This window comes from Metopolophium dirhodum, chromosome 1, assembly GCF_019925205.1.
Source record: "Metopolophium dirhodum isolate CAU chromosome 1, ASM1992520v1, whole genome shotgun sequence".
NCBI classification, from domain to species: Eukaryota; Metazoa; Arthropoda; class Insecta; order Hemiptera; family Aphididae; genus Metopolophium; species Metopolophium dirhodum.
This window is the reverse complement of record NC_083560.1, coordinates 148,964,768-148,981,606: the sequence shown is the minus strand read 5'-3', so window position 1 is coordinate 148,981,606 and position 16,839 is coordinate 148,964,768.

Below are 16,839 nucleotides of genomic sequence, written 5' to 3'. Positions count from 1 at the left end.
TGTCTGAAGTGTTATTCGTCAACAAATTATGTTTTTTTTTTTAATTTGAAATGATGTACCCCATTAATGAAAAATGTTAATATCAACGTAATTAATGACCTCTAAATTCTAGTTTTGCGTACAACTAATCTATCCATAGGTGACTAATTTATTCGCAATTGACTTAAGTCTACTTCATCAACTAATTATGTTTTTTATAAATTTGAAATTATGTACCCCAAGACTAAAAAATGTTCATATAAGCGTTAATATTATGTTCTAAATTCTAGTTTTCTCATCATCTAGTTTATGTATAGTGGATAAATGTATTTGCAATTGTCTGAAGTCTTATTCGTCAACAAATTATGTTTTTTTTTTAATTTGAAATGATGTACCCCATTAATAAAAAATGTTAATTTAAACGTAATAATTGAGTTCTTAAACCTAGTTTTGGGTTCAACTAATCTATCTTTAGGTTCTCAATGTATTTGCAATTGTCTGAAGTCTTATTCATTAACATATTATGTTTTTTTTTTAATTTGAAATATGTACCTCAACAATGAAATTGTTAATATTAACGTAATTAATGAGTTCTAAATTCTAGTTTTGGGTTCAACTAATCTATCCATAGGTGCTCAATGTATTTGCAATTGTCTGAAGTCTTAGTCGTCAACAAATTATATATTTTTTTAATTTGAAATGATGTACCCCAACAATGAAAATGTTAATATCAACGTAATTAATGACTTATAAATTCTAGTTTTCTGATCATCTAATTTATGTATAGTGGATAAATGTATTTGCAATTTTCTGAAGTCTTATTCGTCAACAAATTATATATTTTTTTAATTTGAAATGATGTACCCCAACAATGAAAATGTTAATATCAACGTAATTAATGACCTCTAAATTCTAGTTTTGCGTACACCTAATCTATCCATAGGTGACTAATTTATTTGCAATTTTCTGAAGTCTTTTTCGTCAACAAATTATGTTTTTTTTTTAATTTAAAATGATTTACCCCAATAATGAAAAATGTTAATATAAGCCTTATATTTGAGTTTTAAATTCTAGTTCGCAGATCAACTAGTTTATCTGTAGTTGAAAAATGTATCTGCAACTGTCTGAAGTCTTATTCGTCAACATATTATGTTTTTTTTTTAATTTGAAATGATGTACCCGAACAATGAAAATGTTAATATCAACGTATTTATTGACTTCTTAATTCTAGTTTTGCGTACAACTTATCTATCTATAGGTGACTAATTTATTCGCAATTGACTTAAGTCTAATTCATCAACTAATTATGTTTTTTATAAATTTGAAATTATGTACCCCAACAATGAATAACGTTAATATTAACGTAATTATTGATTTCTAAATTCTAGTTTTGGGTTCATCTAATCTATTTATAGGTTCTCAATGTATTTGCAATTGTCTGAAGTCTTATTCATTAACATATTATGTTTTTTTTTAATTTGAAATGATGTACCTCAACAATGAAATTGTTAATATCAACTTAATTAATGACTTCTAAATTCTAGTTTTCTGATCATCTAATTTATGTATAGTGGATAAATGTATTTGCAATTTTCTGAAGTCTGATTCGTCAACAAATTATGTTTTTTTTTAATTTGAAATGATGTACCCCATTAATGAAAAATGTTAATATTAACGTAATAATTGAGTTCTAAATTCTAATATTGGGTACAACTAATCTATCCATAGGTGCTCAATGTATTTGCAATTGTCTGAAGTCTTATTCGTCAACAAATTATGTTTTTTTTTTAATTTGAAATGATGTATCCCAACAATGAAAATGTTAATATCAACGTAATTAATGACCTCTAAATTCTAGTTTTGCGTACAACTAATCTATCCATAGGTGACTAATTTATTCGCAATTGACTTAAGTCTACTTCATCAACTAATTATGTTTTTTATAAATTGGAAATTATGTACCCCAAGACTAAAAAATGTTCATATAAGCGTTAATATTATGTTCTAAATTCTAGTGTTCAGATCATCTAGTTTATCCACAGTTGAAAAATGTATCTGCAACTGTCTGAAGTCTTATTCGTCAACATATTATGTTTTTTTTTAATTTGAAATGATGTACCCCAACAATGAAAATGTTAATATCAACGTATTTAATGACTTCTTAATTCTAGTTTTGCGTACAACTAATCTATCTATAGGTGACTAATTTATTCGCAATTGACTTAAGTCTAATTCATCAACTAATTATGTTTTTTATAAATTTGAAATTATGTACCCCGACAATGAATAACGTTAATATAAACGTAATTATTGATTTCTAAATTCTAGTTTTGGGTTCATCTAATCTATATATAGGTGCTCAATGTATTTGCAATTGTCTGAAGTCTTTTTCATCAACAAATAATGTATTTTTTTAATTTGAAATGATGTACCCCAACAATGAAAATGTTAATATAAACGTAATAATTGAGTTCTAAAATCTAGTTTTGGGTTTAACTAATCTATCTATAGGTGACTAATGTATTTGCAATTGACTAAAGTCTTATTCATCAACTAATTATGTTTTTTATAAATTTGAAATTATGTACCCCGAGACTAAAAAATGTTCATATAAGGCTTAATATTGAGTTCTAAATTATAGTTTTTCTGATCATCTAATTTATGTATAGTGGATAAATGTATTTGCAATTTTCTGAAGTCTGATTCGTCAACAAATTATGTTTTTTTTTAATTTGAAATGATGTACCCCATTAATGAAAAATGTTAATATTAACGTAATAATTGAGTTCTAAATTCTAATATTGGGTACAACTAATCTATCCATAGGTGCTCAATGTATTTGCAATTGTCTGAAGTCTTATTCGTCAACAAATTATGTTTTTTTTTTAATTTGAAATGATGTATCCCAACAATGAAAATGTTAATATCAACGTAATTAATGACCTCTAAATTCTAGTTTTGCGTACAACTAATCTATCCATAGGTGACTAATTTATTCGCAATTGACTTAAGTCTACTTCATCAACTAATTATGTTTTTTATAAATTTGAAATTATGTACCCCAAGACTAAAAAATGTTCATATAAGCGTTAATATTATGTTCTAAATTCTAGTTTTCTCATCATCTAGTTTATGTATAGTGGATAAATGTATTTGCAATTTTCTGAAGTCTTTTTCGTCAACAAATTATGTTTTTTTTTAATTTAAAATGATTTACCCCAATAATGAAAAATGTTAATATAAGCCTTATATTTGAGTTTTAAATTCTAGTTCGCAGATCAACTAGTTTATCTGTAGTTGAAAAATGTATCTGCAACTGTCTGAAGTCTTATTCGTCAACATATTATGTTTTTTTTTTATTTTGGAATGATGTACCCGAACAATGAAAATGTTAATATCAACGTATTTATTGACTTCTTAATTCTAGTTTTGCGTACAACTAATCTATCTATAGGTGACTAATTTATTCGCAATTGACTTAAGTGTAATTCATCAACTAATTATGTTTTTTATAAATTTGAAATTATGTACCCCAACAATGAATAACGTTAATATTAACGTAATTATTGATTTCTAAATTCTAGTTTTGGGTTCATCTAATCTATTTATAGGTGCTCAATGTATTTGCAATTGTCTGAAGTCTTTTTCATCTACATATAATGTATTTTTTTAATTTGAAATGATATACCCCAAGACCAAAAAATGTTCATATAAGCGTTAATATTAAGTTCTAAATTCTAGTTTTCTGATCATCTAGTTTATGTATAGTGGATAAATGTATTTGCAATTGTCTGAAGTGTTATTCGTCAACAAATTATGTTTTTTTTTTAATTTGAAATGATGTACCCCATTAATGAAAAATGTTAATATCAACGTAATTAATGACCTCTAAATTCTAGTTTTGCGTACAACTAATCTATCCATAGGTGACTAATTTATTCGCAATTGACTTAAGTCTACTTCATCAACTAATTATGTTTTTTATAAATTTGAAATTATGTACCCCAAGACTAAAAAATGTTCATATAAGCGTTAATATTATGTTCTAAATTCTAGTTTTCTCATCATCTAGTTTATGTATAGTGGATAAATGTATTTGCAATTGTCTGAAGTCTTATTCGTCAACAAATTATGTTTTTTTTTTAATTTGAAATGATGTACCCCATTAATAAAAAATGTTAATTTAAACGTAATAATTGAGTTCTTAAACCTAGTTTTGGGTTCAACTAATCTATCTTTAGGTTCTCAATGTATTTGCAATTGTCTGAAGTCTTATTCATTAACATATTATGTTTTTTTTTTAATTTGAAATATGTACCTCAACAATGAAATTGTTAATATTAACGTAATTAATGACTTCTAAATTCTAGTGTTCAGTTCAATTAGTTTATCTATAGTTGAAAAATGTATCTGCAACTGTCTGAAGTCTTATTCATCAACTAATTATGTTTTTTATAAATTTGAAATTATGTACCCCAAGACTAAAAAATGTTCATATAAGCGTTAATATTAAGTTCTAAATTCTAGTTTTCTGATCATGTAGTTTATGTATAGTGGATAAATGTATCTGCAACTGTCTGAAGTCTTATTCATCAACTAATTATGTTTTTTTTTTAATTTAAAATGATTTACCCCAACAATGAAAATGTTAATATAAACGTAATAATTGAGTTCTAAATTCTAGTTTTGGGTTCAACTAATCTATCCATAGGTGCTCAATGTATTTGCAATTGTCTGAAGTCTTAGTCGTCAACAAATTATATATTTTTTTAATTTGAAATGATGTACCCCAACAATGAAAATGTTAATATCAACGTAATTAATGACTTATAAATTCTAGTTTTCTGATCATCTAATTTATGTATAGTGGATAAATGTATTTGCAATTTTCTGAAGTCTTATTCGTCAACAAATTATATATTTTTTTAATTTGAAATGATGTACCCCAACAATGAAAATGTTAATATCAACGTAATTAATGACCTCTAAATTCTAGTTTTGCGTACACCTAATCTATCCATAGGTGACTAATTTATTTGCAATTTTCTGAAGTCTTTTTCGTCAACAAATTATGTTTTTTTTTAATTTAAAATGATTTACCCCAATAATGAAAAATGTTAATATAAGCCTTATATTTGAGTTTTAAATTCTAGTTCGCAGATCAACTAGTTTATCTGTAGTTGAAAAATGTATCTGCAACTGTCTGAAGTCTTATTCGTCAACATATTATGTTTTTTTTTTAATTTGAAATGATGTACCCGAACAATGAAAATGTTAATATCAACGTATTTATTGACTTCTTAATTCTAGTTTTGCGTACAACTTATCTATCTATAGGTGACTAATTTATTCGCAATTGACTTAAGTCTAATTCATCAACTAATTATGTTTTTTATAAATTTGAAATTATGTACCCCAACAATGAATAACGTTAATATTAACGTAATTATTGATTTCTAAATTCTAGTTTTGGGTTCATCTAATCTATTTATAGGTTCTCAATGTATTTGCAATTGTCTGAAGTCTTATTCATTAACATATTATGTTTTTTTTTAATTTGAAATGATGTACCTCAACAATGAAATTGTTAATATCAACTTAATTAATGACTTCTAAATTCTAGTTTTCTGATCATCTAATTTATGTATAGTGGATAAATGTATTTGCAATTTTCTGAAGTCTGATTCGTCAACAAATTATGTTTTTTTTTAATTTGAAATGATGTACCCCATTAATGAAAAATGTTAATATTAACGTAATAATTGAGTTCTAAATTCTAATATTGGGTACAACTAATCTATCCATAGGTGCTCAATGTATTTGCAATTGTCTGAAGTCTTATTCGTCAACAAATTATGTTTTTTTTTTAATTTGAAATGATGTATCCCAACAATGAAAATGTTAATATCAACGTAATTAATGACCTCTAAATTCTAGTTTTGCGTACAACTAATCTATCCATAGGTGACTAATTTATTCGCAATTGACTTAAGTCTACTTCATCAACTAATTATGTTTTTTATAAATTGGAAATTATGTACCCCAAGACTAAAAAATGTTCATATAAGCGTTAATATTATGTTCTAAATTCTAGTGTTCAGATCATCTAGTTTATCCACAGTTGAAAAATGTATCTGCAACTGTCTGAAGTCTTATTCGTCAACATATTATGTTTTTTTTTAATTTGAAATGATGTACCCCAACAATGAAAATGTTAATATCAACGTATTTAATGACTTCTTAATTCTAGTTTTGCGTACAACTAATCTATCTATAGGTGACTAATTTATTCGCAATTGACTTAAGTCTAATTCATCAACTAATTATGTTTTTTATAAATTTGAAATTATGTACCCCGACAATGAATAACGTTAATATAAACGTAATTATTGATTTCTAAATTCTAGTTTTGGGTTCATCTAATCTATATATAGGTGCTCAATGTATTTGCAATTGTCTGAAGTCTTTTTCATCAACAAATAATGTATTTTTTTAATTTGAAATGATGTACCCCAACAATGAAAATGTTAATATCAACGTAATAATTGAGTTCTAAAATCTAGTTTTGGGTTTAACTAATCTATCTATAGGTGACTAATGTATTTGCAATTGATTAAAGTCTTATTCATCAACTAATTATGTTTTTTATAAATTTGAAATTATGTACCCCCGAGACTAAAAAATGTTCATATAAGGCTTAATATTGAGTTCTAAATTCTAGTTTTCTGATCATCTAATTTATGTATAGTGGATAAATGTATTTGCAATTTTCTGAAGTCTTATTCGTCAACAAATTATGTTTTTTTTTAATTTGAAATGATGTACCCCATTAATGAAAAATGTTAATATAAACGTAATAATTGAGTTCTAAATTCTAGTTTTGGATTCAACTAATCTATCCATAGGTGCTCAATGTATTTGCAATTGTCTGAAGTCTTATTCGTCAACAAATTATATATTTTTTTTAATTTGAAATGATGTACCCCAACAATGAAAATGTTAATATCAACGTAATTAATGACCTCTAAATTCTAGTGTTCAGATCATCTAGTTTATCTATAGTTGAAAAATGTATCTGCAACTGTCTGAAGTCTTATTCGTCAACATATTATGTTTTTTTTTAATTTAAAATGATGTACCCCAACAATGAAAATGTTAATATCAACGTATTTAATGACTTCTTAATTCTAGATTTGCGTACAACTAATCTATCTATAGGTGACTAATTTATTCGCAATTGACTTAGGTCTACTTCATCAACTAATTATGTTTTTTATAAATTTGAAATTATGTACCCCAAGACTAAAAAATGTTCATATAAGCGTTAATAATATGTTCTAAATTCTAGTTTTCTGATCATCTAGTTTATGTATAGTGGATAAATGTATTTGCAATTTTCTGAAGTACTATTCTTCAACAAATTATGTTTTTTTTTAATTTAAAATGATTTACCACAATAATGAAAAATGTTAATATAAGCCTTATATTTGAGTTTTAAATTCTAGTTTGCAGATCAACTAGTTTATCTATAGTTGAAAAATGTATCTGCAACTGTCTGAAGTCTTATTCGTCAATAAATTATATTTTTTTTTAATTTGAAATGATGTACCCCAACAATGAATAACGTTAATATTAACGTAATTATTGACTTATAAATTCTAGTTTTGCGTACAACTAATCTATCCATAGGTGACTAATTTATTCGCAATTGACTTAAGTCTTATTCATCAACTAATTATGTTTTTTATAAATTTGAAATTATGTACCCCAAGACTAAAAAATGTTCATATAAGCGTTAATATTAAGTTCTAAATTCTAGTTTTCTGATCATCTAGTTTATGTATAGTGGATAAATGTATTTGCAATTGTCTGAAGTCTTATTCGTCAACAAATTATATATTTTTTTAATTTGAAATGATGTACCCCAACAATGAAAATGTTAATATCAACGTAATTAATGACCTCTAAATTCTAGTTTTGCGTACAACTAATCTATCCATAGGTGACTAATTTATTCGCAATTGACTTAAGTCTACTTCATCAACTAATTATGTTTTTTATAAATTTGAAATTATGTACCCCAAGACTAAAAAATGTTCATATAAGCGTTAATATTATGTTCTAAATTCTAGTTTTCTCATCATCTAGTTTATGTATAGTGGATAAATGTATTTGCAATTTTCTGAAGTCTTTTTCGTCAACAAATTATGTTTTTTTTTAATTTAAAATGATTTACCCCATTAATGAAAATGTTAATATAAACGTAATAATTGAGTTCTAAATTCTAGTTTTGGGTTCAACTAATCTATCCATAGGTGCTCAATGTATTTGCAATTGTCTGAAGTCTTATTCGTCAACAAATTATGTTTTCTTTTAATTTGAAATGATGTACCCCATTAATGAAAAATGTTAATATTAACGTAATAATTGAGTTCTAAATTCTAATATTGGGTACAACTTATCTATCCATAGGTGCTCAATGTATTTGCAATTGTCTGAAGTCTTATTCGTCAACAAATTATATATTTTTTTAATTTGAAATGATGTACCCCAACAATGAAAATGTTAATATCAACGTATTTATTGACTTCTTAATTCTAGTTTTGCGTACAACTAATCTATCTATAGGTGACTAATTTATTCGCAATTGACTTAAGTCTAATTCATCAACTAATTATGTTTTTTATAAATTTGAAATTATGTACCCCAACAATGAATAACGTTAATATTAACGTAATTATTGATTTCTAAATTCTAGTTTTGGGTTCATCTAATCTATTTATAGGTGCTCAATGTATTTGCAATTGTCTGAAGTCTTTTTCATCTACATATAATGTATTTTTTTAATTTGAAATGATATACCCCAAGACCAAAAAATGTTCATATAAGCGTTAATATTAAGTTCTAAATTCTAGTTTTCTGATCATCTAGTTTATGTATAGTGGATAAATGTATTTGCAATTGTCTGAAGTGTTATTCGTCAACAAATTATGTTTTTTTTTTAATTTGAAATGATGTACCCCATTAATGAAAAATGTTAATATCAACGTAATTAATGACCTCTAAATTCTAGTTTTGCGTACAACTAATCTATCCATAGGTGACTAATTTATTCGCAATTGACTTAAGTCTACTTCATCAACTAATTATGTTTTTTATAAATTTGAAATTATGTACCCCAAGACTAAAAAATGTTCATATAAGCGTTAATATTATGTTCTAAATTCTAGTTTTCTCATCATCTAGTTTATGTATAGTGGATAAATGTATTTGCAATTGTCTGAAGTCTTATTCGTCAACAAATTATGTTTTTTTTTTAATTTGAAATGATGAACCCCATTAATAAAAAATGTTAATTTAAACGTAATAATTGAGTTCTTAAACCTAGTTTTGGGTTCAACTAATCTATCTTTAGGTTCTCAATGTATTTGCAATTGTCTGAAGTCTTATTCATTAACATATTATGTTTTTTTTTTAATTTGAAATATGTACCTCAACAATGAAATTGTTAATATTAACGTAATTAATGAGTTCTAAATTCTAGTTTTGGGTTCAACTAATCTATCCATAGGTGCTCAATGTATTTGCAATTGTCTGAAGTCTTAGTCGTCAACAAATTATATATTTTTTTAATTTGAAATGATGTACCCCAACAATGAAAATGTTAATATCAACGTAATTAATGACTTATAAATTCTAGTTTTCTGATCATCTAATTTATGTATAGTGGATAAATGTATTTGCAATTTTCTGAAGTCTTATTCGTCAACAAATTATATATTTTTTTAATTTGAAATGATGTACCCCAACAATGAAAATGTTAATATCAACGTAATTAATGACCTCTAAATTCTAGTTTTGCGTACACCTAATCTATCCATAGGTGACTAATTTATTTGCAATTTTCTGAAGTCTTTTTCGTCAACAAATTATGTTTTTTTTTAATTTAAAATGATTTACCCCAATAATGAAAAATGTTAATATAAGCCTTATATTTGAGTTTTAAATTCTAGTTCGCAGATCAACTAGTTTATCTGTAGTTGAAAAATGTATCTGCAACTGTCTGAAGTCTTATTCGTCAACATATTATGTTTTTTTTTTAATTTGAAATGATGTACCCGAACAATGAAAATGTTAATATCAACGTATTTATTGACTTCTTAATTCTAGTTTTGCGTACAACTTATCTATCTATAGGTGACTAATTTATTCGCAATTGACTTAAGTCTAATTCATCAACTAATTATGTTTTTTATAAATTTGAAATTATGTACCCCAACAATGAATAACGTTAATATTAACGTAATTATTGATTTCTAAATTCTAGTTTTGGGTTCATCTAATCTATTTATAGGTTCTCAATGTATTTGCAATTGTCTGAAGTCTTATTCATTAACATATTATGTTTTTTTTTAATTTGAAATGATGTACCTCAACAATGAAATTGTTAATATCAACTTAATTAATGACTTCTAAATTCTAGTTTTCTGATCATCTAATTTATGTATAGTGGATAAATGTATTTGCAATTTTCTGAAGTCTGATTCGTCAACAAATTATGTTTTTTTTTAATTTGAAATGATGTACCCCATTAATGAAAAATGTTAATATTAACGTAATAATTGAGTTCTAAATTCTAATATTGGGTACAACTAATCTATCCATAGGTGCTCAATGTATTTGCAATTGTCTGAAGTCTTATTCGTCAACAAATTATGTTTTTTTTTTAATTTGAAATGATGTATCCCAACAATGAAAATGTTAATATCAACGTAATTAATGACCTCTAAATTCTAGTTTTGCGTACAACTAATCTATCCATAGGTGACTAATTTATTCGCAATTGACTTAAGTCTACTTCATCAACTAATTATGTTTTTTATAAATTGGAAATTATGTACCCCAAGACTAAAAAATGTTCATATAAGCGTTAATATTATGTTCTAAATTCTAGTGTTCAGATCATCTAGTTTATCCACAGTTGAAAAATGTATCTGCAACTGTCTGAAGTCTTATTCGTCAACATATTATGTTTTTTTTTAATTTGAAATGATGTACCCCAACAATGAAAATGTTAATATCAACGTATTTAATGACTTCTTAATTCTAGTTTTGCGTACAACTAATCTATCTATAGGTGACTAATTTATTCGCAATTGACTTAAGTCTAATTCATCAACTAATTATGTTTTTTATAAATTTGAAATTATGTACCCCGACAATGAATAACGTTAATATAAACGTAATTATTGATTTCTAAATTCTAGTTTTGGGTTCATCTAATCTATATATAGGTGCTCAATGTATTTGCAATTGTCTGAAGTCTTTTTCATCAACAAATAATGTATTTTTTTAATTTGAAATGATGTACCCCAACAATGAAAATGTTAATATAAACGTAATAATTGAGTTCTAAAATCTAGTTTTGGGTTTAACTAATCTATCTATAGGTGACTAATGTATTTGCAATTGACTAAAGTCTTATTCATCAACTAATTATGTTTTTTATAAATTTGAAATTATGTACCCCGAGACTAAAAAATGTTCATATAAGGCTTAATATTGAGTTCTAAATTATAGTTTTCTGATCATCTAATTTATGTATAGTGGATAAATGTATTTGCAATTTTCTGAAGTCTGATTCGTCAACAAATTATGTTTTTTTTTAATTTGAAATGATGTACCCCATTAATGAAAAATGTTAATATTAACGTAATAATTGAGTTCTAAATTCTAATATTGGGTACAACTAATCTATCCATAGGTGCTCAATGTATTTGCAATTGTCTGAAGTCTTATTCGTCAACAAATTATGTTTTTTTTTTAATTTGAAATGATGTATCCCAACAATCAAAATGTTAATATCAACGTATTTAATGACCTCTAAATTCTAGTTTTGCGTACAACTAATCTATCCATAGGTGACTAATTTATTCGCAATTGACTTAAGTCTACTTCATCAACTAATTATGTTTTTTATAAATTTGAAATTATGTACCCCAAGACTAAAAAATGTTCATATAAGCGTTAATATTATGTTCTAAATTCTAGTTTTCTCATCATCTAGTTTATGTATAGTGGATAAATGTATTTGCAATTTTCTGAAGTCTTTTTCGTCAACAAATTATGTTTTTTTTTAATTTAAAATGATTTACCCCAATAATGAAAAATGTTAATATAAGCCTTATATTTGAGTTTTAAATTCTAGTTCGCAGATCAACTAGTTTATCTGTAGTTGAAAAATGTATCTGCAACTGTCTGAAGTCTTATTCGTCAAAATATTATGTTTTTTTTTTAATTTGGAATGATGTACCCGAACAATGAAAATGTTAATATCAACGTATTTATTGACTTCTTAATTCTAGTTTTGCGTACAACTAATCTATCTATAGGTGACTAATTTATTCGCAATTGACTTAAGTGTAATTCATCAACTAATTATGTTTTTTATAAATTTGAAATTATGTACCCCAACAATGAATAACGTTAATATTAACGTAATTATTGATTTCTAAATTCTAGTTTTGGGTTCATCTAATCTATTTATAGGTGCTCAATGTATTTGCAATTGTCTGAAGTCTTTTTCATCTACATATAATGTATTTTTTTAATTTGAAATGATATACCCCAAGACCAAAAAATGTTCATATAAGCGTTAATATTAAGTTCTAAATTCTAGTTTTCTGATCATCTAGTTTATGTATAGTGGATAAATGTATTTGCAATTGTCTGAAGTGTTATTCGTCAACAAATTATGTTTTTTTTTTAATTTGAAATGATGTACCCCATTAATGAAAAATGTTAATATCAACGTAATTAATGACCTCTAAATTCTAGTTTTGCGTACAACTAATCTATCCATAGGTGACTAATTTATTCGCAATTGACTTAAGTCTACTTCATCAACTAATTATGTTTTTTATAAATTTGAAATTATGTACCCCAAGACTAAAAAATGTTCATATAAGCGTTAATATTATGTTCTAAATTCTAGTTTTCTGATCATGTAGTTTATGTATAGTGGATAAATGTATCTGCAACTGTCTGAAGTCTTATTCATCAACTAATTATGTTTTTTTTTAATTTAAAATGATTTACCCCAACAATGAAAATGTTAATATAAACGTAATAATTGAGTTCTAAATTCTAGTTTTGGGTTCAACTAATCTATCCATAGGTGCTCAATGTATTTGCAATTGTCTGAAGTCTTAGTCGTCAACAAATTATATATTTTTTTAATTTGAAATGATGTACCCCAACAATGAAAATGTTAATATCAACGTAATTAATGACTTATAAATTCTAGTTTTCTGATCATCTAATTTATGTATAGTGGATAAATGTATTTGCAATTTTCTGAAGTCTTATTCGTCAACAAATTATATATTTTTTTAATTTGAAATGATGTACCCCAACAATGAAAATGTTAATATCAACGTAATTAATGACCTCTAAATTCTAGTTTTGCGTACACCTAATCTATCCATAGGTGACTAATTTATTTGCAATTTTCTGAAGTCTTTTTCGTCAACAAATTATGTTTTTTTTTAATTTAAAATGATTTACCCCAATAATGAAAAATGTTAATATAAGCCTTATATTTGAGTTTTAAATTCTAGTTCGCAGATCAACTAGTTTATCTGTAGTTGAAAAATGTATCTGCAACTGTCTGAAGTCTTATTCGTCAACATATTATGTTTTTTTTTTAATTTGAAATGATGTACCCGAACAATGAAAATGTTAATATCAACGTATTTATTGACTTCTTAATTCTAGTTTTGCATACAACTTATCTATCTATAGGTGACTAATTTATTCGCAATTGACTTAAGTCTAATTCATCAACTAATTATGTTTTTTATAAATTTGAAATTATGTACCCCAACAATGAATAACGTTAATATTAACGTAATTATTGATTTCTAAATTCTAGTTTTGGGTTCATCTAATCTATTTATAGGTTCTCAATGTATTTGCAATTGTCTGAAGTCTTATTCATTAACATATTATGTTTTTTTTTAATTTGAAATGATGTACCTCAACAATGAAATTGTTAATATCAACTTAATTAATGACTTCTAAATTCTAGTTTTCTGATCATCTAATTTATGTATAGTGGATAAATGTATTTGCAATTTTCTGAAGTCTGATTCGTCAACAAATTATGTTTTTTTTTAATTTGAAATGATGTACCCCATTAATGAAAAATGTTAATATTAACGTAATAATTGAGTTCTAAATTCTAATATTGGGTACAACTTATCTATCCATAGGTGCTCAATGTATTTGCAATTGTCTGAAGTCTTATTCGTCAACAAATTATATATTTTTTTAATTTGAAATGATGTACCCCAACAATGAAAATGTTAATATCAACGTATTTATTGACTTCTTAATTCTAGTTTTGCGTACAACTAATCTATCTATAGGTGACTAATTTATTCGCAATTGACTTAAGTCTAATTCATCAACTAATTATGTTTTTTATAAATTTGAAATTATGTACCCCAACAATGAATAACGTTAATATTAACGTAATTATTGATTTCTAAATTCTAGTTTTGGGTTCATCTAATCTATTTATAGGTGCTCAATGTATTTGCAATTGTCTGAAGTCTTTTTCATCTACATATAATGTATTTTTTTAATTTGAAATGATATACCCCAAGACCAAAAAATGTTCATATAAGCGTTAATATTAAGTTCTAAATTCTAGTTTTCTGATCATCTAGTTTATGTATAGTGGATAAATGTATTTGCAATTGTCTGAAGTGTTATTCGTCAACAAATTATGTTTTTTTTTTAATTTGAAATGATGTACCCCATTAATGAAAAATGTTAATATCAACGTAATTAATGACCTCTAAATTCTAGTTTTGCGTACAACTAATCTATCCATAGGTGACTAATTTATTCGCAATTGACTTAAGTCTACTTCATCAACTAATTATGTTTTTTATAAATTTGAAATTATGTACCCCAAGACTAAAAAATGTTCATATAAGCGTTAATATTATGTTCTAAATTCTAGTTTTCTCATCATCTAGTTTATGTATAGTGGATAAATGTATTTGCAATTGTCTGAAGTCTTATTCGTCAACAAATTATGTTTTTTTTTTAATTTGAAATGATGAACCCCATTAATAAAAAATGTTAATTTAAACGTAATAATTGAGTTCTTAAACCTAGTTTTGGGTTCAACTAATCTATCTTTAGGTTCTCAATGTATTTGCAATTGTCTGAAGTCTTATTCATTAACATATTATGTTTTTTTTTTAATTTGAAATATGTACCTCAACAATGAAATTGTTAATATTAACGTAATTAATGAGTTCTAAATTCTAGTTTTGGGTTCAACTAATCTATCCATAGGTGCTCAATGTATTTGCAATTGTCTGAAGTCTTAGTCGTCAACAAATTATATATTTTTTTAATTTGAAATGATGTACCCCAACAATGAAAATGTTAATATCAACGTAATTAATGACTTATAAATTCTAGTTTTCTGATCATCTAATTTATGTATAGTGGATAAATGTATTTGCAATTTTCTGAAGTCTTATTCGTCAACAAATTATATATTTTTTTAATTTGAAATGATGTACCCCAACAATGAAAATGTTAATATCAACGTAATTAATGACCTCTAAATTCTAGTTTTGCGTACACCTAATCTATCCATAGGTGACTAATTTATTTGCAATTTTCTGAAGTCTTTTTCGTCAACAAATTATGTTTTTTTTTAATTTAAAATGATTTACCCCAATAATGAAAAATGTTAATATAAGCCTTATATTTGAGTTTTAAATTCTAGTTCGCAGATCAACTAGTTTATCTGTAGTTGAAAAATGTATCTGCAACTGTCTGAAGTCTTATTCGTCAACATATTATGTTTTTTTTTTAATTTGAAATGATGTACCCGAACAATGAAAATGTTAATATCAACGTATTTATTGACTTCTTAATTCTAGTTTTGCGTACAACTTATCTATCTATAGGTGACTAATTTATTCGCAATTGACTTAAGTCTAATTCATCAACTAATTATGTTTTTTATAAATTTGAAATTATGTACCCCAACAATGAATAACGTTAATATTAACGTAATTATTGATTTCTAAATTCTAGTTTTGGGTTCATCTAATCTATTTATAGGTTCTCAATGTATTTGCAATTGTCTGAAGTCTTATTCATTAACATATTATGTTTTTTTTTAATTTGAAATGATGTACCTCAACAATGAAATTGTTAATATCAACTTAATTAATGACTTCTAAATTCTAGTTTTCTGATCATCTAATTTATGTATAGTGGATAAATGTATTTGCAATTTTCTGAAGTCTGATTCGTCAACAAATTATGTTTTTTTTTAATTTGAAATGATGTACCCCATTAATGAAAAATGTTAATATTAACGTAATAATTGAGTTCTAAATTCTAATATTGGGTACAACTAATCTATCCATAGGTGCTCAATGTATTTGCAATTGTCTGAAGTCTTATTCGTCAACAAATTATGTTTTTTTTTTAATTTGAAATGATGTATCCCAACAATGAAAATGTTAATATCAACGTAATTAATGACCTCTAAATTCTAGTTTTGCGTACAACTAATCTATCCATAGGTGACTAATTTATTCGCAATTGACTTAAGTCTACTTCATCAACTAATTATGTTTTTTATAAATTGGAAATTATGTACCCCAAGACTAAAAAATGTTCATATAAGCGTTAATATTATGTTCTAAATTCTAGTGTTCAGATCATCTAGTTTATCCACAGTTGAAAAATGTATCTGCAACTGTCTGAAGTCTTATTCGTCAACATATTATGTTTTTTTTTAATTTGAAATGATGTACC